The sequence below is a fragment of the Orycteropus afer genome, unplaced genomic scaffold, assembly GCF_000298275.1.
Source record: "Orycteropus afer afer isolate SDZICR_OR568_19922 unplaced genomic scaffold, OryAfe1.0 scaffold00235, whole genome shotgun sequence".
Taxonomy (NCBI): domain Eukaryota; kingdom Metazoa; phylum Chordata; class Mammalia; order Tubulidentata; family Orycteropodidae; genus Orycteropus; species Orycteropus afer.
This window is the reverse complement of record NW_006921822.1, coordinates 479,620-506,344: the sequence shown is the minus strand read 5'-3', so window position 1 is coordinate 506,344 and position 26,725 is coordinate 479,620.

Below are 26,725 nucleotides of genomic sequence, written 5' to 3'. Positions count from 1 at the left end.
CAGGACTAAGCAGTGTTTCACTTTGTTATCCATCAGTTGCTATGAGTGGAAACTGTCTACAAGATATCTCCTGATTTGTCTCCCCCTCCTCCTATTCTGTCTTCTAGGGATGCTAAGAGTGATATTTGACTTGATGGCAATGAGTTTTCCCCTTTAGGCTTTAAACTCCTAAAGAAATCTCACACTATTATTACTCTCCCTTGAGGTTTAGCACATTGTTGCACATCTTCACTCTTTCATTTATTCATGCAATGAATGTTTTATTGGGCATCAATGATGGACTAGGTGCATGGAATCAATTTAATTTGCTGTCTTTGATAGAATTTGCCATATTCTTTTAGTATTTATCATAATATCCACAAATAGATCTTAACGATAAAAATGAAAGAGAAATCCATAAAAAAAAAAAATGATGGACTAGGCACTTTTCTGGAAGAAGGGGTAGATTCAAAGGACAATCTAAGATCTTACCCTTGACGAGACACAATCTAGTAGAAAAGATGGAGATGTATATTTGTCATTATAGTGCAGTGGGCTAACTGCTGTAAAGTAGGTGAAGTGCTATGCAATACATTGTCATTGTTAGATGCCATCAAATCAGCTGCAACTCATGGTGACCTTAACAGAAGGAAACTTTGCCTGGTCCTGTCTCATCTTCGTGATCATTGGTATGTTTGAGTCCATTCTTATTTCTATTATGTTAATCCATCTCAATAGGGGTTTCTCCTGTTTTCAGTGATTCTGTACTTTACTAAACATGATGTTCTTTTCCAGAGATTTTTCTTTCCTGATGACATATCCAAAGTAAGAGAGCCAAAGTCTTACCATCCTTGTTTCTAAGGAGTTTTCTGGTTGTATTTCTTCTAAGACAGCTTTGTTTGTTCTTCTTTCTACCTATAGTAAGTACTAAGAAAAGCAAGAGATGACTTTGTTCTCTTTGACCAGAAGAGTGCATCAGTTTCAGGGCTGCCATAACAAATTGCCAGGTAGCTTAAAAGAACAGAGATTGATTTTCTCACAATTTGGGAAACTAGACTTTGAAATCAAGGTACTAGTAGGGCCATGGCCCCTCCAAAGGCTCCAAAGGAGCATTTTTACCTGCTTATTCCAGCTTTTGGGGCTCCTATCATTCTCTGGCTTCTGGTAACATAACTCTTATCTCTGCCTCTATCTTCACATGGTCTCCCCCAGTCCTTCTCTAATACATATCCTACTTGATTTTTCCTCCAAATGTTTATCTTTTCCTGAAATGAGATACCCTATTTAGGCATCTATTCTTGCCTTTGCTGTACTCTCATTCTCTGTGAGGACAGAATACTTGCTGATCTCCAACTTTGTATCTCAAGCATGTGGAACAGTCAGTACTTAATAAATATTGGTTGTTGTTGTTGTTATGTGCCATCAAGTCGGCCCGACTCATAGCAACCCCTCCTTGGGTTTCCGAGGCAGTATCACTACGGAAGTAGATTGCCCTATCTTCCTTCCGAGGAGTGGCTGGTGGGTTTGAACTGCCAGCCTTCTGGTTAGCAGTCAAGTGCCTTAGGCACTACGCTACCAGAGCTCCTAAATATTGGTTAGATTAATTAAATTAAAAAACATACTGATAGCCTTTCTTGAAAGAAAGATTAATTGAATGGATAAAATTACAATCAGAACTTGTCATGCCAAGAAGACTATGTAAAATTTTCTTCATGCTCAAAGCTATGTGTAAAGATGTTTGTGTACACATATGTGTGAGTCTGTGAGGAGAATGTGAACAATGGGAATTCCAGAACATTTAATTGTGCTCATGAGAAATTTGTGATAGATAAAGAGGCTGCCATTCAAACAGAACAAGGGGATACTGCATGGTTTAAAATCAGGAAAACTGTATGTCAAGTTTGTATACTTTCACCATAATTTTTCAATTTGTATGCTGAGCAACCAATCTGAGAAAATAGGCTATATTAAGAAGAATGTAACTTCAGGATTGCAGAAAATCCCATTAAAACCTGCAAAGTGCAGTTGACATAACCTTGCTTGCTGAAAGTGAAGAAGACTTGAAGTACTTACTGATGAAGATCAAAGACTACATATAGCCTTCAGTATGGATTACACCTCATCATAAAGAAAAAAAAAATACTGACAACTGAATCAATATGAAACATCACAATAAATAAAGAAAACATGGAAGTTGTCAAAGATTTCATTTCACTTGGATCCACAATAAACATTGATGGAAGCAGCAGTCAAGAAATCAGACATCATATTGCACTGGGAAAATCTATTGCAAAAGACCTCTTTAAAGTGTTAAAATGCAAAGATGTCATTTTGAAGACTAAGGTGCACATAACGCAAGCCATGGTATTTTCAGTCACCTAATATGCATTTTAAAGCCGGATAATGAATAAGGAAGACCAAAGAAGAGTTGATGCCTTTGAATTGCAGTGTTGGCAGAGTATACTGAAAATACCGTGGACTGGCAGAAGAATGAACACATTTGTCCTGGAAGAGGTGCAGCAGAATGCTCCTCAGAAGTGAGAATGGCCAGACTTCATCTCACCTACTGTGGTCATGTTGTCAGAAGGGACCATTCCCTGGAGAAGGCTATCACTCTTAGTAAAGTAGAGGGTCAGCAAGAAAGGGGAAAACCCTCAACAAGATGGATTGCCACACGGGCTGCAACAATGGGCTCAAGTATAGAAAGAATTGTGAGGATGGCTCAGACGAGGCAGTATTTCGTTCTGTTGTACATAGGGTTGCTACAAGTCAGAGCTGACTCAAGGGACCCTAACAACAATGATTGCTATTCTTGGAAGGAATATTAATTAGGTGGATAAAATTACAACCAAAACTTTTCATGCTAAGAAGATTATGTAGACTTTTCTTCACATTTAAAGCTATGTGTAAAGCTATACAAGTGTATCACGTGTATATATGTGTGTGTGTTTTCCATTTTTACTAAAACGTACTTTATTGCATTCTAAATTCCATACAGATTTACATGACTTTAACTTTGAATATGCTCTTTCAGTGTAATAGAACATTTTAAATTCTATAATTCCCAAATGTTTTACAATTATTGCCCTCAAAGTCAGTCTTTCCTCCTGATTTCTCCATTTTCCTCTACTGGGACTGAAATTCTTCTAGACTTAGAACTCCAGCATTACTTTTGACATTTTGTTTTCTCTTTCCTTCCTCATTTAATTAATTCATGGTCATGTTGACTCTCCTGCTCCAACATCTCTTACATATTGTCCCTTTCTGTTCTATTTGTCTTTCTACTCCTGAGTTCCAGACTTCTCTGTGTCCCTAAACAAAATCTTAATTGGTTTTGCTGATCCATGTCTGCTGTACACACTCACTATGTGCCAGAACTCTTGTCCTGAAGTGAGATTCCGATTATATGACTCCCATATTTAAAAACATTTCTTCCTTCCATTTGCAGGCTATATTAAGAAAAAAATAACCTATGTAGAGCATGTTAATTTTCTGTTGCCTTAAAATATAAGTATTCTTTACCAAATATAACTCTAAAGATTATTTGCTTTGCCTAAAGACAAAAATCAGGGGTTAACACTACTGAAATTTAAATTTAAATGGGAATTGTATATTTTTATTTGCTAAATATGAGCCCTGATCCACAGTGGTTAAGTGCTCAGCTGCTAACCAAAAGGTCAGTGTTTTGAATGCACTAGCCACTCTGCAGGAGAAAGATGTGAGAGTCTGCTTCCCTAAAGATTTACAGTCTTAGAAATACTAAGGGGCAATTACACTCTGTTTTACAGGGTAGCTATGAGTCAGAACTGATGAGATCGCAGGTGTTTGGTAGTTTGGTTTTAAGTATGACAATCCTACCTTGAAGGTAAGAGCAGGAAATAAACAAAACAAAAAACCACAAAACCTACCACAAAATACCAGCCTCCCTAAACCCATATTATTTGATTTCTGAATTAGTCATAATGCCAATCATATTTATCCCATGGAATTATATGCATATAATTGACTTTTATGAATGTAAGTCTGAGTAATACACTGTAGAAATGCTGGTAGTTGCATTGTCAGCACAGATGAACTGAATTTTAGTAAGATCTCTAGGGATTTCATTGTTGTTAGTAGGATAAAAGTACAAATGTCTTTATGCTATCACACAGCTCCTTTCATATCAGTCCTTCCAGAATAAAATATTCAAATAAATTGTTCCCATTTTACCGATGACAGAGGGCTCAAGGAGCCTGGTGTCTGGCCTAATCTCTCCTCTTAAAAACTTCTCAAAGCATAAGGCATGTGTGTGCACTAAACTGGATCAACAATAAAAATGATAGCAGCAGCAACAATAATAATAAAGTCTTACATTTTTTAGTTGCTGACACATACTATATCATTTGACACTCATAAAATACTTGTGAGGTGGGTATTACCTTTCTTTTACAGAGTAAGGAATTGAATTACAAATGCGAGCAATGTGGTTTAAAAGTCACTGGAATGAAAGGCTATATTAATTTGTTGGAAAAAGCAATTAAGTGACAAACACTAATTTCTTTGAGGCTGATGTAACCTTTCCTCCTACATAAAACTAGTGATGTAACTCCAGAGCTTTGATGGAAGATGTCCAACTTTTTAATTTGCCAATAAGGACTAATAAGAAAATTACATTGGCCTACTTTTTAGCAGTATGGACATGCGAATACAACTAATATATTTTATATGCTGTACTACTAGTTATCTATGAATGAAACAAAACCAAAACCATTGTAGTCAAGTCAATTTCAACTCATAACAATCCCATAGCGCAGAATAGAACTGCCCATAGGGTTTCCAAAGCTGTAAATCTGCTATATCTTTCTCCAATGGAGCTGTTGGTGGTTTTGAACTGTTGGCCTATTGGTTACCAGCCAAGTGCTTAACCACTAACAAGGATCCTTTATCTACCAATACTAGTTTTCATTTTTGGAGTACTTCTGAGTGGTAGATACTGCCAGCTACTTAATAACTAATTATCAGATTAAGTCTAAAAGGCAGGTGCTGCTCTTCATCATTCTACTAAATACTTACTACTTTAACTACTAGTAGTCCCTGGGTGTGCCATTCATCTGTCAGCTTGTCATACTATGGTGATATGTGTGTTGCTGAGGCTGGAGACTATGCCACTGGTATTTCAAATAACAGCAGGATCATACATGGTGGACAGGTTTCAGCAGAGCTTCCACACTAAGACAGACTTGGAAGAAAGAAGGGGCCATCCCCTTCTGAAAGAATTGGCCAATGAAAACCTTACAAAAACTGTCTGATATATTACTGGAAACCTTAATGAATAGCCCTGAAACACTATCTGATATAGTGCCAGAAGATGAGCCCCTCAGGTTGGAGGCACTCAAAGTATGACTGGGAAAGAGCTGCCTCCCCAAGGTAGAGTTAACCTTAATGATGTGGATGGAGTAAAGCTTTTAGGACCTCCATTTACTGATGTGGCATGACTCATAATGGGAAGAAACAGCTATAAACATACATTAATAATCAGAATATGAAATGTACATAGAATGAATCTAGGAAAATTCAAAGTTATCAAAAGTGGAATGCATAAAGATCAATATCTTGTCATTAGTGAACTGAAATGGACTAGCTTTGGCAATTTTGAATCAGCTAATTATATGATCTATTATGCCAGGAATGAAAAATTGAAGAGGAATGATATGGCATTCATTGTCACAAAAAAATGTTTCAATATCTATCCTGAAATATAATGCTGTCACTGATAGGATAATATCCATACACTTACAAGGAAGATCAGTTAATACTGTTATTATTCAAATTTATACACCAACTACTAAAGCCATACATGAGGACATTGAAGATTTTTACCAACTTCTGCAGTCTGAAATTGACTGAACATGCAATCAAGATTTATTGATAATTACTGGTGATTAGAATGTGAAAGTTAGAAACAAAGAAGAAGTGTAAGTAGTTTGAAAATATGGCTTTCGTGAACAAAATGACACCAGAGACCATGTGATAGATTTTTTGCAAGACCAATGACATATTGATTGCAAATACCTTTTTTTAACAATATAAACAGAGGCTATACACATGGACTTCACCAGATGGAATACATAGGAATCAGATCAACTACATCTGTGGAAAGAAGCAACGAAGAAGCTCAATATCTTCAGCTAAAACAAGTCCAGGAGCTGCTGTTGAACACACCAGGAATTGCTCACATGCAAGTTCAAGTTGAAGTTGAAGACAAATAAAACAAATCCATGAGAGGCAAACCATGACATTGATTACCTCCCATCTGAATTTAGAGACCATCTGAAGAATAGTTTTTGATGCATTGAACAACAATGACTGAAAACCAGAGGAATTGTGGGATGACATCAAGAGCATCATCCATGAGGAAAGCAAAGGGTCACTAGAAAGATGAGAAAGGAAGAAAAGACCAAAGTAAATGTCAGAAAACACTCTGAAACTTTCTCTTGAATGGAGAGTAGCTAAAGCAAATGGAAGAAATAACAAGATGAAAGAGTTGAACAGAAGATTTCAAAGAGCACCTTGAGAAGACAGTCAACTATTATAGTGAAATGTGCAAAGATTGGAGATAGAAAGCCAAAAGGGAAGGGCATACTGGAATTTCTCAAGCTGAAAGAAATGAGGAAAAAAAAATACAAGCCTCAAGTTGCAATATTGAAAAGTTCTAAGGGCAAAATATTGAATGATGCAGTACATATAAAAAGAAAATGGAAGGAATACACAGTTACTGTACCAAAAAGAATTGCTTGATGTTCTGTTTCAAGAGGTGGTATATAATCAAGAACCAATGGCACTGAAGGAAGAAGTCAAAGATGCACTGAAAAAATTGGAGAAAAACAAGGTTCCAGGAATTGACAGAATTCCCATTGAGATGTTTAAACAAACAAATGGTGTACTGGAGGCACTTACTTGTCTATGCCAAGAAATGTGGAAGACAGTTTCCTGGCCAACTAATTAGAAGAGATCCATAATTGTGCCCATTCCAAAGAAAGGTGAAACAACAAACTGTAGAAATTATTGAACAGTATCATTAATATCACATGCAATAAAATGTTGCTGAAGATAATTCAAAAACGGTTGTAGCAGTATATTGACTGGGAACTTCCAGAAATGCAAGCTGGATTCAGAAGAGGACATGGAACAAAGGATGTCATTGCTGACATCAGTTGGATCTTGGCTGAAAGCAAAGAATACCAGAAAAATGTTTACCTGTGTCTTATTGCCTATACAAAAGCATTCAACTCTGTGGATCATAACAAATCATGGATAATGTTGGGAAGAATAGGAACTCCAGAACACTTAATTGTGCTCATGAGGAGCCTACATGAACAAGGAAGCTGCTGTTTGAACAGAACAAGGGGATACTGCATGGTTTAAATCAGGAAGGGTGTGTGTCAGGGCTGTGTCCTTTAAACATATTTACTCAATCTGTATCCTAAGCAAATAATACAAGAAGATGGACTATATGAAGAAGAATGCAGAATCAGGACTGGAAGAAGATTAATTAACAATCTATGATATGCAGGTGATACAACCTTCCTTCCTGAAAGTGAAGATGATTTGAAGCACTTACTGATAAAGACTAAAGACTACAGTCTTCAGTATGGGTTAAATCTCAACATAAAGAAAACAAAATTCCTCAGAACTAGACCATAAGCAACAGCACAATAAATAGAGAAAAGATTGAACTTGTCAGTGATTTCATATTATTTGAATCTATCATCAACACCAACGGAAGCTGTAGTCAGGAAATTAGAGGACGTATGGCACTGGGCAAATCTGCTGCAAAGACCTTTTTAGAGTGTTGAAGAGCAAAGATATCTCTTTGAAGACTAAGGTGTGCTCATCTCAAGCCATAGTATTTTCAATCATCTTCTATGTGTGTGAAAGCTGGACAATGAATAAGGAAGACTAAACAAGAGTTGATGCTTTTGAATTGTGGTTTTGGCAAAGAATACTGAAAGCAAGAAGAACTAACAAATCTCTTCTGGTAGAAGTACAGCCAGAATGCTCCTTGGAAGAGAGAATGGCCAGACTTCATCTCACCTACTTTGGTCATGTCGTCAGAAGGTAGAAGGATACCATGCTTGGCAAAATGGAGGGTCAGCTTTCAAGGAGAAGGCCCTCAAAATGATGGATGACCCAGTAGCTGCAACGATGGGCTCAGGTATAGCAAGGAATGTGAGGCTGGCAGAGGACTGGACAGTGGTTCATTCTGTTGTGCATAGGGATGCTATGATTTGGCATTGACTTGATGTCACCAGACAACAACAACAGTCCCTGGGTAGTGCAAATGATTAAGTGTTCCACTACTAGCTGAAAGATTCATGGTTCACACTCTGGCCTGGCAATCTACTTTCAAAACCTCACAGCCTTGATGATTCCTTAAAGAGGTGAAATTAGAAATACCATTTGACCCAGCAATTCCTTTAGTAGGTATACATCTGAAAGAAGTGAGAGCCAGGACAAGAACAGATATATGCACACCCATGTTCATCACAGCACTATTTACAATAGCAAAAAGATGGAAACAACCTAGGTATCCATCAACATAAGAGTGGACAACGAAACTATGGTATATACACACAATGGAATATTATGCAATCCTAAAGAATAAAGTAGAATCTGTAAAACACTGCATAACATGGATGAACTTGGAGAACATTATGCTGAGTGGCATAAGTCAATCACAGAAGGACAAATATTGTATTAGTCCATTATTATAAAAAGTCAAGGAAAGGTTTCTATACGGAAAGAAATTTTCTTTGTTGGTTACCAGGGGTGGGAGGGGAAGGGATGGACCACCACTAGACAGGTAGAGACAAGTATTTATGTGGGTGAAGAGAAGGTCAATGTACCAAATGTGAGTGGCATTGAGGAAGAGGAAGACAGAGAGAGGTGCATGGGAGGTACAGACAAAAAAGATGAACCCTTTTGCACACACAGTACTGCGCTGTCAGTGATGGCAAACATTGATATACGAGTGGATAGATGAGTGGACAGGCTGAACAATTATGTATGTTTATGCAGGGGGAGTGTGCCCATAACAACATATAGGGTTGGCAGACAATATTTCTACAAATGTATTGGTATGTTCTGTGAGAATTCCCAGGTACATAGTAGAGCTGACAAGGGACAAGGTTGTAGTCACTTCTTGGCCACAGCCAGCTACCCAGAGGGAGTGAATAGTTGGACTGTGGGCTTGGGACCATGTTCGCAGGGGACATCAAACTCAATTGGTATAATATACTACACAAAAACATTGTTCCACATCCTATTTTGGTGAGTAGCTATTGGGATCTTAAAAGCTTGCAAGCAGCCATCTAGATGCAATGATAGATCTCTCCTCATCCAGAGTAAAGAAGAATGAAGAAAACCAAAGATGCATGGAAAGAATTAGTCCAAGGGACTGGTGTACCATGTGATCCTCAGCCTATATAACTATGGAACCAGAAGAACTAGATGGTGTCTGGGTACCACTGCTAACCACTTGGAGCAGGATCTATGTAGGAGGTACTGGGTAGAGTGGGTGAACAAAGTGGAACAAAACTCAAAATAATAAAAGAAAAAAGAAAGGGACCAAGTTTGTTGATCTGATGGAGCTTGATGGAACCCCTGAGACTATGGCCCTTAGCTGCCCTTCAGGTCTGGAATTGAACCCACTCCTGTGCCTTCCAGCCAAACAAAAGACAGCCATGTTCGTTGAACATTTCCATCAGGTAGATACACTTTGTGGAGAGATCAACCATGGGAGAATAGAAGGGCTATGTATGCACAGGGAGAAAACTTGGGGGGCAGGAATGCATGGGAGTGAAGTACACAGGGAAGAAGCAGCTATGGGGAGGAAGTGGGAGGAGAGTTGTTACATTGTGGGAGATTACAGTCAATGTTATAAGAGAAAGTGTATATAAACTGCTGTATCGAAAATGAATTTGCTCTGTAAACTTTCACCCAAATCACAATAAAAATTTAAAAAAGAGAAAGGTCACAGCCTTGAAAACCCAATGGAGGAGTTCTACTCTGCACATATGGGGTCACTATGAGTTAGAATCAATTCTACTGCAAATGACAACAATTTTAAGTATTATGGCATGTGTCACCAGTTTCATAAGAATGAGTTTGTAAATCTTTTATTTTTCACACTACTTAATTAATTACCTTGGCGGCATATAACAACAACAACTACCTTGTATCAGAGGGCTCAGTTTTGATCTTTGCCCCTTCTCCTCATTGTCTTTTATGCCATCCCCACAATCTTTTACAATTGTTTAAGAATACTGGGAGCTCATTCAGTTTAATGAAGTCCAATCCAGTACCCATTGGCCAAACAGAAAGAGAAAATCACCAAAAGTGATTAGCTCATATTATGGTTTTAATTGTGTTCTTCAAAAATATGAGTTAGAATCCTAACCCCTATTGCTATAGATGTTATCCTGTTTGGAACAACAATTTTCTTTTTTGTGTTAGTTACAGATCATGTCTGAGTAGGGTATGCTCTAAATCTAATCACTTCTGAGTTATAAAAAATTCAGATTTGACACAGAGGCATGCACATGGAGATGAGGGTTGGGGAGGGGAGAGGCAGATGCCATGTAAGGAATGCTCAGGGCTACTGACAAGGAATAATTTAATATAGCCAAGGACCTGATTTAGACTTTTAGCTTCCAGAATTGTGGAAAAAATAAATTTCTGTTCTTTAAAGCTACCTAATTGTGGCATTTGTAGCATAGTGGCTAAGACACTTGCCTGCTAACCAGACGGCTGGCGGTTCAAACCCACCAGCCACTCCTCGGAAGGAAGGTTGGGCAATCCTACTTCCGTAGTGATACTGCCTCGGAAACCCAAGGAGGGGTCGCTATGAGTCGGGGCCAACTCGACGGCACATAACAACAAACAACAACAACAATTGTGGCATTTGTATTACAGCAGCCCAAAGAAATTATAGTCCCATAGCACCATTGTTTGATTATAGACCCGTGGGGTCCATGTTGTTGAACACTAGTCTTGAATGGTCCCACTCACAGGCATCCATCCAGCAGCCAGGTTCTTGCCAGCTCAGGTGTATAGTCAGCCTGCAGTCTTGCCCATGCTTAGTTTACAGTGCTCTATCCTCATTCTCACATTTGGCCAGTGTTCCTCATGTTATGTATAACCCACCATGTAAGTGTCCAGATGGCTGACATGGAGAGATTTCTATACTTAGCCATATATTGTACTGGAATCAACCTCTCTTATAAAGCCATATACCTTTATGTTAATCCTGGATCACCAGCCGGGACACAACCTTCCCTCCTAGCATGTTTTTTCATGTTTTGTTGGGGCCTTATACTGCAAGTAGACATTAGTCAGGGCAACCTCATGCTACCTGAAAGATTTTCCTAACTTGAAATTTTAGAGAATGGAGTTTATTCATTAATTCAAGTATTCATTTATTCATGAAATAAATATTTTTTGAACGCTTATTATGTTTAGACACTGTTTTTATCAGTGAACAAAACAGAGTTTCTGCTTTCATCAACTTATATTTTGAGGGAAAGTGGAAAACAAATTTTATAAAAAGGTCAACACAGATTTTCATAAGTGTTTGAAGGAAAAGAAAGTATGTGTAGAGGAAATAGATGGGAGAGGTTGATAGTAATTGTTCTTTTCAAAATGTGGTCAATGTAGAATGAATTGAGAAGGGATAATTTGATGAAATACTTGAAGAAGTTGACAGGGTAGTAATGTAATTATCTGGAGGAAGAGCATTCCAAGTCAAGAGAACAGAGAGAACAAAACTGTGATGTGAATGTACTTTTTGTATTTGGGAAGAACAAGAAGGCCAGGGTGGGCAGTACAGAGTGAGGGGAGTGAGTAGTGGGAGATGGGATTAAAGAGGTAATGGGGAGGCAGTAGGGGCCAGATTGTGTGACTTTGTAAGCATTATAAGAATTTTGGATTTTAATCAGAGTACGTTGGGAAGGCACTGGAGGGTTCTGAGCCCAGAAAGAATGTAATTTGGCTTAAGTTTTACACATTGGAATTGGGTGGAAAATAGATTGCCAAAGGATACAGACAAAAAAGAGCAGACTTCTGGTTAAACCCTGTGGATTGAACACATTCACTTATCTTAAATCTCTCTTAAAATTCCACTCAAATGGCATTATATAAGTGAAATAATTATAAGCCCATGGGAAGAGAGAGAAAGAATACTTTGGCCATCAAGAGATGTAAACGTTTCTTTAAAAGATGGTGACAGAAAATTTGGCAGTGGATATTGGTGATTGCACAACATGATTGATGTAATTAGTCTCGCCAAACTATACATGCCAAAAATGTTGAATTAGCAAATGTTGTGTTGTTGTTAGATGCTGTCCAGTTGATTCTGACTCATAGCAACCCTGTGTACAACAGAACAAAACACTGCCCAGTTCTGCAACATCTTCACAGTAATTGCTATCTTTGACCTCATTGTTGCAGCCACTGTATCCATCTGTTTCATTAAGGGTTTTCCTCTTTTTCACTGACCCTGTACTTTACCAAGCTTGATGTCCTTCTCCAGAGACTGGTCTCTCCTGATAACATGTCCAAAGCACGTGAGACAAAATCTCACCATCCTCGCTTCAAAGAAGAATTCTGGTTGTACTTCTTTCCAGACTGATTTGTTCATTCTTCTGACAAACCATGATCTATTTAATGTTATTTGCCAACACTGTAATTCAAAGGAAGCTCTGGTAGTGTAGTGCCTAAGGCATTTGACTGCTAACCAGAAGGCTGGTGGTTCAAACCCACCAGCCATCCTTGGAAGGAAGACTGGGAAATCTACTTCTATAGAGATACAGCCTTGGACACCCAAGGAGATGTTGCTATGAGTCGGATTTGACTCCACACCAATTCTTCTTCAGACTTCCTTATTCATGTCCTGCTTTCTCATACATATGGGGTGATTGAAAATAACATGCTTGGATAGGCACACGGTCCTCAAAGTGACATCTCTGCTTTGAATACTTTAAAAGGATCTTTTGTAGCAGATTTACCTAATGCAATATGTCATTTGATTTCTTGACAGCTACTTCTATGGATGTTGATTGTGGATCCAAATAAAAATAAATCCTTCACAACTCCAATATTTTCTCTTTTTTTTCATGATATTACTTATTTGTCTAGTTGTGAGAATTTTTATTTTCTTTATATTGAGGTGTGTAAAAGTGATGTGGGGCAGGTGTCTGGTGAAATCCACACTGGAAGCTGTAGTGTTCATCAATAAGTGCTTTAAGCCCTCTTCACTTTCAGCAAGCAAACAATATTGCATTAGCTATATTATTACAACCACAAAAAAAGAAATATGGAAAGCAGAGAGAGGAATAGTAGGTAGTTTAGCAGATCAGAGGAAGTTGCAATTTAGCATTTTTACAGAGAAGAATAAAGACCAGGAAACCCTTTCATTCCAGAAGGGCTAAAGAGTACAAGATTCCAGTTACCTCAGATAATTATGGCTACTCAGAAAGCAGCTCAACTGTGGTGAGGTTGAAAATAGCGACATTAGTTGAAAGGCTCTATAGGGAACAAATGGATCCTGATTTCCTTCCTTTGCCCTCAAAGGAAAGCAATGGATTACTTTTTAGAGAAATTATACCTGAGAGAGACATGAGGGAAGTAAAACCTGAAAAGGATATGAGAAAGAAGTAAAACTTGAAAAACAAATGAATATCAACATGCTGAATGGTGAATTTCCCAAGCTCTTTGCACCTACCTGCTCTGAAAAAAAAAAAAAAAAAAAAAAAACAACTATATCCAGATACAGACCTCTAGCCAGAAGTGTGAAGTATTAGTCTATGGAAAAACTTAACTGTTTAATAAAAAGACCTACAAATACTGACAATTGGGTGACAAAAAAGAGGGTGCCATGTCTGATTGTTCTAGAGTGAAGTTGAGCAGTTCTTAAGCCCTGCTAGTGCATATCAACCTTCCACTCAGCCATGTACTTAGAGGCTTTTTCTTTGTAGAAGAAGGAACAAAGTGGACCAGTGCCATCAGGGATGGCTTCATGAGTGGTTCATCTCTGAACTAGATGAAAAGACATGCATTTGGAATAGGGAAGATACCAGTTAGTCTTGAGCTGAAAAAGTGTATCTTATACTGTTGTTATTAACTGTCACTGACTCAGCCACCAACTTCTGGTGATCCCATACACAATGGAATGAAATTTTGCCCAGTCTTGTCCCATCTCTATGATCTGTTGTAGATCAGACCATTGTGAACCACTGAGTTTTCAGTGGCTAATTTTCAGAAGTAGATCATCAGGCTTTTCCTCCTACTTTGTCTTAGTCTTGCAGCTCTGCTGAAGCCTATTCAGCATCATACCAATATGGAAGTTTCCACTGACAGACAGATGGTATTTGTGTATGAGCTGCATACTGTAGAAAGGACAAAATGACTTTGGATTGATTTGAGGTTGCCTTCCAAGCATTGACCTGGGTTTGATTCCCGGCCAATGCAACAACTCTAAGGAGCTCTGGTAGCATAGTGCCTAAGGCACTTGACTGCTAACCAGAAGGCTGGTGGTTCAAACCCACCAGCTACTCCTTGGAAGGAAGGTTGGGCAATCTACTTCTGTAGAGATACTGCCTCGGAAACCTAAGGAGGGGTCGCTATTGGTCGGGTCTGACTCGATGGCACATGACAACAACAACAATAATAGAAGGTCATACAGACCAGCCAAGAATTTACACTTCATGTAATATAGAATTCAACAAACTTTTCTTGAGCAGTCAGTATGATTATATAGATGTTGGGGAGAAAAGAAGAGCCAAGCATGTTTTCTACCCTAAATCAAACTAAACCTACTGCTACTGAGTACATTCTGACTCATAGCAGCCCTATAGGACAGAGTAGAACTGCCCCATAGCATTTCCAAGGCTGTAACAGAAGCAGACTGCCACATATTTCTCCCATGGAGTGGCAGGTGGATTTGAACTGCCAAACTTTTGATTAGCAGCTAAGTGGAAGCTCAAAACCTAGTGAGAAAGAAAGACCATAGAAAGCTGAAGAAGTTTCCATATAATGTGAGCCTGTGAGAATGACATGATAACATGGTGAATGAGAGGAAGGACTTCACCTAGGGTGAAAGATCAGAGAAGGTATTCTAGGGGTGGAGGCAGAGCTTGTGCTAAGTTCTGAAAGATAATGTGATGGAGGTAGAGTCACAGGGCGGTCCCTTTCAGAGGGAGCAAAGTGAACAAAACCTGAGAGGCATGAATGAAGTTGTAGGCCTTTTAGTTTAGTATTACCCCCTGTCTGTGTGTGGGAAGGATGGCAGGAGATAAGACTCTAGAGGCAGGCAGCAATCAAATTAAGGAGAGTCAAGCATGCCATTTCAGGAGTGAATAGGAAACCTTGGAAGCCTTTGAAGAAGAAGAATGGCATGGCTAGATTAACATTTTAGGAAGCTTGCTCTAGTCTAGGAAAATCAGAAAGTGGATTCCAGCCCAACATGAAAGGCAGGTATGGATTAAGAAGTTACAACTCTCTGACTGGGAATCTGAACAAAAGCAGAAGTAACATCACCAGGAAATTTGTTGATCTTTTAGATGTGAGAAGCAGTATCACAGCAATTTATCGTGGCCCTGGGTTCAAATCCTGGCTATACATGGTCTTGAGCATGTCACTTAACCTTTATAGTCTTCAGTGAATCATCTCTTTCTTGTTCACATTATTTTCTATAAGCCACAGCTTACCTTTCTGACACTGTTAGCACAAGTTCTTGCTATTTTTCTACATTCAGCCTAGGTCCTAAGCTACATCCTAAACCTTCATACTTGTTCTCTCTTTAAATCTAGGTTCACTGACATCCTGTTAGAGTTACATGGGTTTTTACAAAAGCCTCCCCTTTCTTTCTTTATGTGAATCCTTTATGATTAAATCTGTAGAGCTTCATTTTTTTAGAAATTTCTTTTTGATGTTATACTTTAGACTATCTTTTTTTTGGTCCTTTTATTCAAAATGTTCGATTTTTGTTATCTGCCTTGTAGGGCTCCAGCCGGCTTTAGTCTTGGCTGCATACACATGCACTCCATCTCTGGAAAACTCACATATGCCTGGACAGTAGGAATTAAGGATTCCTCTGTTCTCATTCTGAAAGTGGTGAGCAAGAGGGACAAAAGACCTGACTTCATGAAAGAGCACAGCCATGCACACACATATGTCCTAGTGAGTGTATACATTCATGCTTTTCCATGTGTGCATGGTCATGCATGTGGTGTTGGTTTGTGTGAAGGGACTTGTCCCTCCTGATCTAGTGCTTGGCTGGGTTGCTGGATCTCTACATTGGCTCAAGTATTCTCATATGTAATATAGGCCCATAATATGTGAGTGGTGCTCTTAGTTATGACATACTTGGGACTGCACAAACTGAACATATGTACAAGAAAAAGTGTTTTTTTTTTTTTTTTTAAACATATCCAGGTAAAGGTCTAACAAAGTAAATCTTTGAGTATAATAGCACTGGTACTTAAGAAACCACTAGTACCTGAGAATGATAACTTTCCAAATAGTTGTGTTTTCAGTAATAGGAGATTAGATGTGGCAGCCTGTGAAAAGCAAATATGGGATTCTTTTCCTCCACTTGAAGGAGCTCTGATAGTGTAGTGTTTAAAGCATTTGGCTGCTAACCAAAAAGTCAGTGGTTTGAACCCATCAGCTGCTTTGCAGAAGAAAGATGAGGCAGTCTGTTTCCATAAAAATTGATAGCCTTAGAAACTCAATGGGGGTCACTATGAATCAGAATTGACTTGATGCAGTGAGTTTGGTTTGGTTTTCCCCACTTAGGTATTTTTATAGCATGTATTTTCCAAATTATGTTCAGATATTTTCAGAACTGGACAACCCCAGAAGCATTTTCCCAGGTCCCTGAGAACCTGCATTTCTTAATTTAGGATTTATCCCTAACAAAAAGCCTGGTTAATGATTTGGCACCATGAGTCTTGGCTCATCTCCTTTGGTTGAGATAGCTAATTCTTGGACATCATTGCTGAGTCCTTTTCCTCTGGGTCCCTCAGAGGGCCACACCTTTCAGGTGCAGTTGGTGATTTCTGAAAAGGCTGTCATTCTAGGACCATAAAATAGCTAATGACATACTGCTGTCCCATATGCTACCCAAGTCAGTGTGATTTTAATTATTTCTCCTGGGATGAGCTCAAGGGCTCTGAGATTCTCAGGAAGCTTGGAATAAGACCGTGACTTAATATGGAGCCAGACAGGGTGTGATTGGTTCCCAGTAGACCTTAGCAGCTGTGGCCTATCTGTATTGAAGCAGTGATGTACACAGATGTTGCTATGGTAACTTGCATAACTCAGAGGGTGTGGGAATTTAGGAATTCTCAGGGGAACACAGTTCCTCCTGCCAGGCTCTTGTACCCTGGCATTCACAAGCTTTCAAATAAAAGTCGTATTAGTTACTATTGCTAAAAATCTGGTCTCCTGGCATCCACATGCAACAAACATGTGAACTTTAATGGAGGAGCTTTTGTGTGTGAGTCCATGTATGTGTGTGTGTGTATGTATACTATAGAGATTTTCTACTTTTTATATTACTGTCCTACAAGGCCTGGTGAACAGGGTATATTCATGTATCCCATCTCATCTACATTTCCTGGAATCATAACACTTTCCTTGGCATCAAATTAATTAACAGAAATTTTTCTTCTCTTTACACTCTGCTGTGATTCCCTTGGAATAATCTTGACTTACATGTCTAGAGGAGGTCTGGTGGCCTAATGGATAAAGCACTTGACTGCTAAGTGGAAGGTCAGTGGTTCAAACCCACTAGGTCCTCCACAGAAGGACGATGGGGTGATCTACTCCTGTATAGATTTACAGCTTGGAAAACCCAATGGGGGTCACTATGAGTTGGCAATGACTTGATGGCAGTGATTTTATTTATTTTTTGTGACATGTCTAAGATATAATAGTAATTTAATTGATATTTTTTAGCAAGAATTATTGAATACCTGCTCTGTGTATAGAATTATGTTTTATGGCTGTACTTCATGAAAAAAAAACATGAAAGGAGAAAAATTAATTTCTATTAAATTGTGTTTCCATGGGTCATTTCATTATTTAAAATCTCTAAGTACCTTGATAAATCAAAGAATCTGATTTACTAATGTAGATACACAGAAACAATAAATCAGTTTGTGGTCTGAAAATGGAGAAAATTCTTAATCTGGTTGGCAATAAATTGGCTCTTAAAGTCATTCAATTAATCAAAAAGCTGACTCATTCATTCTTTCAACACATATGTATTAAACACATAACTCATAGTGACCCCTCCTTGGGTTTCCGAGGCAGTATCACCACGGAAGTAGATTGCCCAACCTTCCTTCTGAGGAGTGGTTGGTGGGTTAGAAGTCAAATGCCTTAGGCACTATGCTACCAGAGCTCCTAATTGAGGCACAGAAGATTAAATAATTTGCCTAAAGTCCTACACCAGTAAGGAGTAGGAAGTTCTATACCAGTAAGGAACTCAGCTCCCCGTCTTTCTTATTCCTTAATTCTCTAGTCGAAAGTTTTTTTCATCACTTCTGTGTTCTCTAACAAGCCCTGGTGGTATACTGTTTTAACTCTTGGCTGCTAACTCATCATCTTTTCTGTGGGAGAAAAATGTGGAAGGCAGCGTCCGTAAAGATTTACAGCCTTGAAACCCTATGGGGAAGAGCTACTCAGTGATGAGTTGGAATCAACTCAATGGCAATAGATTTGGTTTCCTGGTTTTATGTTGTCTAAGCAAGTAGGCACAGTCCCCATTTATAGTTTACAAAGACCAAAGATAATGATATTATGGATTTGGTATTCCTTATAATTTTACATGTCTCAAAAATATTTTATTTGCACTTGGGTATTTCTTTATAAGAATAGGTCCTATAATAGTTTAACATGACTATTTAAAATTAGAAACGTTCCAATAAGATGGCAGAATAGGCAGACAAACTACACAGACCCTCTTCAGCAAAGAAAAGAGGAACCAATTATCCAGAATATAATCCTGGAGCCCTGAGCTTTGGAAGGAAGGATACAAAGTGAGGTAAACTCCAACTAGTAGAAAAACATGCATGAAAACAGTGAAAAAGAAAACATATGGAGTTGCAGACTGTCAGTGATCCTGATGGCATGGACAGTTTGGATATTGCCAAGTGGTGTAATGACCTAAAAATTAACCTAAAAATTGGCCTTGCTACCCAGGGATGCATGGAGGACTGTACTGCTGGCTGGTGAATAAAAGAGGAAACAATTAAGAAGGAGATAAACTGAACTGTGGACTTTTGGTTGTCTGGAGGGCTAAGCCATTTTGAATGTTTACAAGAAGTTCAACCATTTTGGATATTTAAAGTGACAGCGTTCTCTTGGATTCCAGGGACCTAAGAATAGGCTCCACTTGCCAGGGCCAGCAAGGACATACCAGACACTGAGGACTGGAAAGATGTGATATTCCCCTTGTTACTGTTATACCCCACACTCTCTTGGTGAATGGAAGTGCCACCATCCCTCACCACCACCCACCTTCTGGGTCAGCAGGAATTCCATCCCAGTCTGTGTGCTCTGAGGGAGCCTGGGTGTCTATCTCACCCTGGCCAGTTTTTTTTTTTTTTTTAAGTTTTTTTGTTTTATATGTTTAAAAATTATCACCTCCCATCCTTTTTATTATTATTCTATCTTCTTCCCTTCCCATATTCTAGTTTTTGGCTTTTTTTCTCTTCTCTTTTTCTGGTTCCTATTTTTTCTTTCCTGATGTTCTTTCTATTCCTTATTTATCTCTTGAATTTTTCCCATTTTTTTCTTCATTATTATCCTCCTCTACCTCTTTTCTATTATCCCATCCTTCCCAGATATTGTTGGGTTTTTTCTCACTTTTTTCATTCATATTTCTTTTGGCTTTTTAAAGTATTTCTTTAAATATTTTCTCTCCTTTATTGCCTTTCATCTTCCCCCCCCCCTTTTTGGTGATTGTTTCTCTGTGAAAAACCATCAAACAAGTAAAAGCAAGAGGACAAAAAACACATACACTTCTTACCCAGATATATTAAAAAAAAAAAAAAAATTGGGCAAATCATTCCAATGTACAATCACCAATTAAATATAAATACAGCAAAGTCACAATGTCTCTGAGAAAACAGACCATCACAGTCAACACAAAGAAGAAAGATAAAGCAATAGAAATAAGGGAGCAGGATACAGGATACAGACCCAGAACACATCCTTGAGGAACAAACAGCATTGGACCTCCCTGACAAGGAATTCAAAAGAATTACATTTAGGTACCTTCAATGGATTGAGAGCTAGATCAAGGAGAACACGGACAAAATTAAGGAAAACACAGACAAAACTCTAGAACAATTTCGGAAGAAAATACAAGAACAATATGACAAAAATAAGTGAAAAATTAGAAATGATACAAAATCTTCAGACAGAAATGCAAAAGATTAATGCTAAATTTTCAGAAATAGATAACACAGTGAAAGGACAAAGGAGTAGAATAGAATCAATGGAAGACAGAATTCATGAGATTGTAGACAAATACCTGAATACTTCTTTGGAAAGAGATCAATCAGAAAAAAAAAATAAACAAAATGATAAAAAAAGCCTAAGGTTCATGTGGGATACAATCAAAAGGAATAACCTACATGTAATAGGAATCCCAGAACAAGAAGAGAAAAAGAAAACCACTGAGAAAATTGTCCAAGATTTATCGGAAGATAACTTCCTCAATATGATGAAAGATGAGAATATATCCATTCAGGAAGTCCAACGAACCCCCAAACAGGATAGAACCCAAAAGAAAATCACCAAAACATATCATCATGAAACTCACCAAAACCAAAGACAAAGAAAGAATCTTGAAAGCAGCATGGGAAAAATAGAAAGTTATCCAAAAAGTGCAACCAATCAGACTAAGTAAGCTCTGATTTATCAAGAGAAACCACCCATTTGAGAAAGCAGTGGGATGGTATATATGAAACCCCTAAAGAGAAAAACTTCCAACCAGTCATTATATATACATGTATGTATGTATATAAAACTCAGAAGAAAGATTGGGCAATCAACTTCTGTATAGACACCACCTCAGAAACCCAAGGAAGAATTATATATGGAACAAAATTGTCCCTCAGAGATGATGGTGAAATTAAGAGATTTCCAGGTAAGCAGAAATTAAGGGAATTTGTTAAAACCAAGCTAACCTTACAAGAGATTCTAAAGGGAGTCCTTTGGACATAGAACCAAGAATAGCAAACAACAACCAACCATCAATACACATGATGACATAACCCAGAAACCAACCCAGTTATGGAAGTATCCGAAGTAAAATAAGCTTACAAGTTTGTAAACAGGGAACCAGAGACATCAATTGGCAAATGAGGACAACAACAAAACCAAAAGAAGGAAAAAATAGTGTAGTTACAGAAATTCTAAATGGTGAGAAAGTCAAGAGAATTATAAGTCAGAATGGACTGTTCTAAACTTGGGGAGAAAATTATAAAGTACAGAGTAACCTCAAAGAAAAATGATAAACCTTCACATCACAATAAAAAAAGAGGACAGGCACAAATACTTAGCAAGTATTAAAACAACAGCGATGAAGGATATGATAACACAATTCATAAACAAAATGAGCTCAGCATAGAAAGTTATATGGAACAAAGAAACCAGGAACATCACAAAAAAGCACATAACAAAATGATAGCTACAAATTCATACTTGTCAATAATTACAGTGAATGTAAATGGATTAATGCATCACTCAAGGGATGGAGATTTGCACACTGGATAAGAAAACATAACCCACCAATAGGCTGTCTACAAGAGACACACCTTAGGGATAAAGACAAAAATAGACTAAAAATCAAAGTTTAGGAAAAGTTATGTCAAGTAAATGGCAACCAAAAAAGAGCAGGAGTGGTAATATTAAAATTGATTTTAAGAGAAAAACCACCAAAAGAGACAAGGAAAGATAGTATATAATGATTAAAGGATCAATTGATCAAGAAGATATAACCATAATAAATATCTATGGACCCAATGAAAGAGCCCCAAAATACATAAATCAGACTTTAACAGAATTGAAAAGACAAATAGATGACTCCACAGTAATAGTCATGGTTGTTGTTGTTGTTAGGTGCTGTCAAGTTGTCTTTGACACACAGCAACCCTATGCACAGCAGAAGAAAACACCACCCAGTCCTGCACCAGCTCCATGATTCTTGTTATACTTGAGCCCATTACTGCTGCCACTGTGTCAATCCATCTCATTGAGGGCCTTCCCCTTTTTTGTTGACCTTCCGCCTTACCAAGCATGACATCCTTCTCCAGGGAATAGTCCCTTCTGACAACATGACCAAAGTAGGGAGACAAAGTCTGGCCATTCTCTCCTCCAAGGAGCATTCTGGCTACACTTCCTCCAGGAAAGACCTATTAGTTTTTATCAGTCCATGGTACTTTCAGCATTCTTCACCAGCATCACAACTCAAAAGCATCAATTCTTCTTCAGTCTTCCTTATTCACTGTGCAGCCCTCACATGCATATGAGGTGATTGAAAATACCCGAGCTTGTGTCTGGCGCACCTCAGTCCTCAAGGAGATATCTTTGCTCTTCAGCACTTGAAAGAGGTCCTTTGCAGACGATTTTCCCAGTATTGTATGTTGTACAGTCATAGGATACTTTGATAAACCATTTCCAATGAAAGATAGAACAATTGGATAGAAACTCAACAAAGATGAAGAAGACCTAAAGAATACAATCCACCAACTTGACCTTATAGACGTCTACAGAGCACTTCACCCAACAACAGCACAATATAAGTTCTTTTTCCAGTGCACATGAAACATTCTCTAGGATAGACCATATGTTCGGCCATAAAGCAAGCCTTGTTAAATTTGAAAACATTGAAATACTGCAAAGCATCTTCTCAGATCACAATGCTATCAAGTTAGAAATCAACAAGAAGTCAACAGGAGGAAGATCAACAGAAAAAGAGCAAACACATGGAAATTGAATAGCACCCTCCTTAAGAATGACTGAGTAATAGAAGAAATAAAACTGAAATGAAAAAATTCATTGAATCAAATGAGAATAAAAATACAGCATTCCAAAATCTTTGGGACACAGCAAAAGCAGTGATCAAAGGCCAATTTATAGCAATAAGCAATAGTAGACATCAAAAAAGTAGAAAAAGTCAAATTAAACACTTGAACTAACATCTCCAACAATTAGAAAAAGAAAAAGAAAAGTCAACAGTTGCCAGAAAAAAAGGAAATAATGTAGATTTGAGCAGAAATCAATGAAACAGAAAATAGAAGGGCTATGGAAAAAGTCAACAAGACCAGAAGTTGGTTTTCTGAAAAGATTAATAAAAGTGACAAACCACTGGAAAATTTAACAAAGGAAAAGAGGGAGAGCATACAAACAACATGAATTAGAAACAAATTGGGCTACATCACAATGGAAATAAAAGGATAATATCAAGATACTATGAAGAATTGTGCTCCAACAAATTTGACTATCTAAAAGAGATGGACAGATTTCTAGAAACACACTACCTAAACACAGACTGAGGTGGAAAAGTTGAGCAGACCCATAACAAAAGAAGAAATTGAACAGGTCGGAAAAAAATTACCAACAAAAAAAGTCCTGGCTTAGACAATTTCACTGGAGAATTATACCAAATGTTCAGAGAAGAATTGACACCAATCCTACTCAAACTAGTCCAGAACATAGAAAAGGATGGAATCCTCCCAAATTCATTTTATGAAGCAAGCATAACCTTGATACCAAAAGCAGGCAAAGATATCACTCAAAGGGAAAACTACAGCCAATATTCCTCATGAATATAGATGCAGATCTTCAACAAAATCCTAGCCAATAGACTCCAACAGCATATCAAAAAAATAATACATTATGACCAAGTGGGATTCATATCAGATATGCAAGGATGGTTCAACATTAGAAAAACAAAACATCATCTATAACATAAATAAAACAAAGGAAAAGAACCACATAATCATATCAGTTGATGCAGAAAAGGCATTTGATAAAATCCAAAACCCATTCCTGATTAAAACTCTCAGCAAAATAGGAATAGAAGGGACATTCCTCAACATAATAAAGGAGATCAATGCAAAACCAGTAGCCAACATTATTCTCAACTGAAACACTGAAAGATTTCCACTTGAGAACAGGAACCAGACAAGTATGCCCTCTATCATCACTTCTATTCAAGATTGTAGGGGCTCTGGTGGTATAGTGCCTAAGGCATTTGACTGCTAACCAGAAGGTGGGTAGTTCTAACCCACCAGTCACTCCTCAGAAAGAAGATTGGGCAATCTATTTCCATAGTGATACTGCCTTGGAAACCCAGGAAGGGGTTGCTACTGACTTGACGGCAATGAGTCTTTTTTTCTTTTTTTAAATTCAACCTTGTATTGGAAGTCCTAACCAGGGCAATAAGGCAAGAAAGGGAAATCATAGCCATCCAAATTGGTAAGGAAGAAGTCAAACTACCCTATTTGCTGATGATCCAATATACAGAAAACCCAAGAGACTCAGTAAAAAACTACTGGAACTAATTGAGAAATTAGCATAGTTGCAGGATTCAAGATCAACATCCTAAAATCAGTTGGATTCCTCTACACCAGCAAAGAGATTGCTGAAAAATAAATAAGGAAATCAATACCATTTACAATAGCTATGAAAAAAATGAAATACTTGGGAATAAATCTTACCAGGGACACAAAAGACCTGGACAAAGAAAAGTACAAAAGACAACTTCAAGAAACCGTAAAAGATCTACATAAGTGGAAGAATATACCGTGCTTGTGCACAGGAAGATTAAACATTGTGAAAAAGCAGTTAGTTCTACCCAAAGCAATCTTTACACTCAATGCAATCCCAATCCAGATCCTATCAACATTCTTTAAGGATATGGAAAAACCAATCACTAACTTTATATGGAAAGGAAAGAGACCTCAGATAAGCAAAGCATTATTGAAGAAGAACAAAGTAGGAGGTCTCACGCTATGGATCTTAAAACCTACTAAACAGACACATAGTCAAAAGTGCCTGTATTGGTACAATGACAGACAAATAGACCAATGAAATAGAATTGAGAACCCTGAAATAGATCCATCGACCTATAGTCAGCTGATCTTTGACAAAGGGCTGAAATCCACTAGAAAGGGAGGAAATTATCTGTTTAACAAATGGTGTTGGTAAAACTGGATATCCATTTGCAGAAAAAGGAATCAAGATTAATACCTCACACCTTACACAAAAACTAACTCTGGGTGCATCAAAGACTTAAATGTGAAGCCTAAAACTATAATGTTCCTCCAGGAAAAGCTAGGGGGCAAATTGAGGGGCCCTAATATAAATATAAATAATATAAATAGACTGTCAAGCATAAACCAAAATGTACAAACAGCAGAAGATAAACTGGATGAATGAGACCTTCTAAAAATTAAATTTTTATGTGCTTCCAAAGACTTCTCCAAAAGATTCAAAAAAGAACATATAGACTGGAAAATGTCAGCAATGACATATCTGACAAGAGATTTATCTCTAAAATTTGCAGAAAACTCCAACACCTCAACAACAAAATGACAAATAATCCAATTTAAAAATTGGCAGAAGACAGGAATAGACACTTCACCAATGAGGATATTCAGGAGAGCCACAAACACACGATGAAATGGTCACGATCATTAACCATTAAAGAGATGTAAATCAAAACAACAATGAAATACCATCTTGCCCTAGCATTGGTAGCAAAGTTCAACAAGACAGAAAATAACAAATGCTGATAAGGATGTGAAGAGATTGGGACTCTCTCATACACTGCTGGTGGAACTGTAAAATGATACAGCCACTGTGGAAAGCAGTATGGTGATTCCTTAAAAAGTTGGAATTAAAAATACCATCTGACTTCGCAATTCCATTACTAGGTATGTATCCTAAAGAAATGAGAGCCAGGATAAGAACAGATTCACACACGCTTATGTTCATTGCAACACTATTTACAATAGCAAAAAGATGGGGACAACCATCAACAGAAGAATGGATAACCAAACTATGGTACAGACACACAATGGAATACTGTGCAACCCTAAAGAATAATGTAGAGTCTTCAAAACACTGCATAATGTGGATGGACTTGGAGGATATTATGCTGAGTGAAATAAGCCAATTATAGAAGGACAAATATTGTATTAGCCCATTATTGTAAAAAGCCAAAGAAAGGTTTCTATATGGAAAGAAATTTTCTTTGTTGGTTGCCAGGGGTGGGAGGGTAGGGGAGGAGCACTGCTAGACAGGTAGAGACAAGTGTTTATTTGGGTGAAGGGAAGGACAATATACCAAATGTGAGTGATCAATATGGTGGCATTGAGGAGGAAGAAGACAGAGAGAGGTACGTGGGAGGTACAGACAACAAAGATGAACCCTTTTGTACATAAAGTACTGTGTTGTCAGTGAAGACAAACATTGATCTATGAGTGGATAGATGGGTGCGCAGGCTGAAAGATTAGGTAAGTCTATGCAGGTGGTAGTGTATCCATGATCACGTATAGGGTTGGCAGACAATGTTTCTACAAATGTATTTGTATGTTCTGTAAGAATTTCCAAGTGTGAAGAGCTGACAAGGGACAAGGCTGTAGTCACTTCTTTGCCACAGCCAGCTACACAGAGGGTGTAA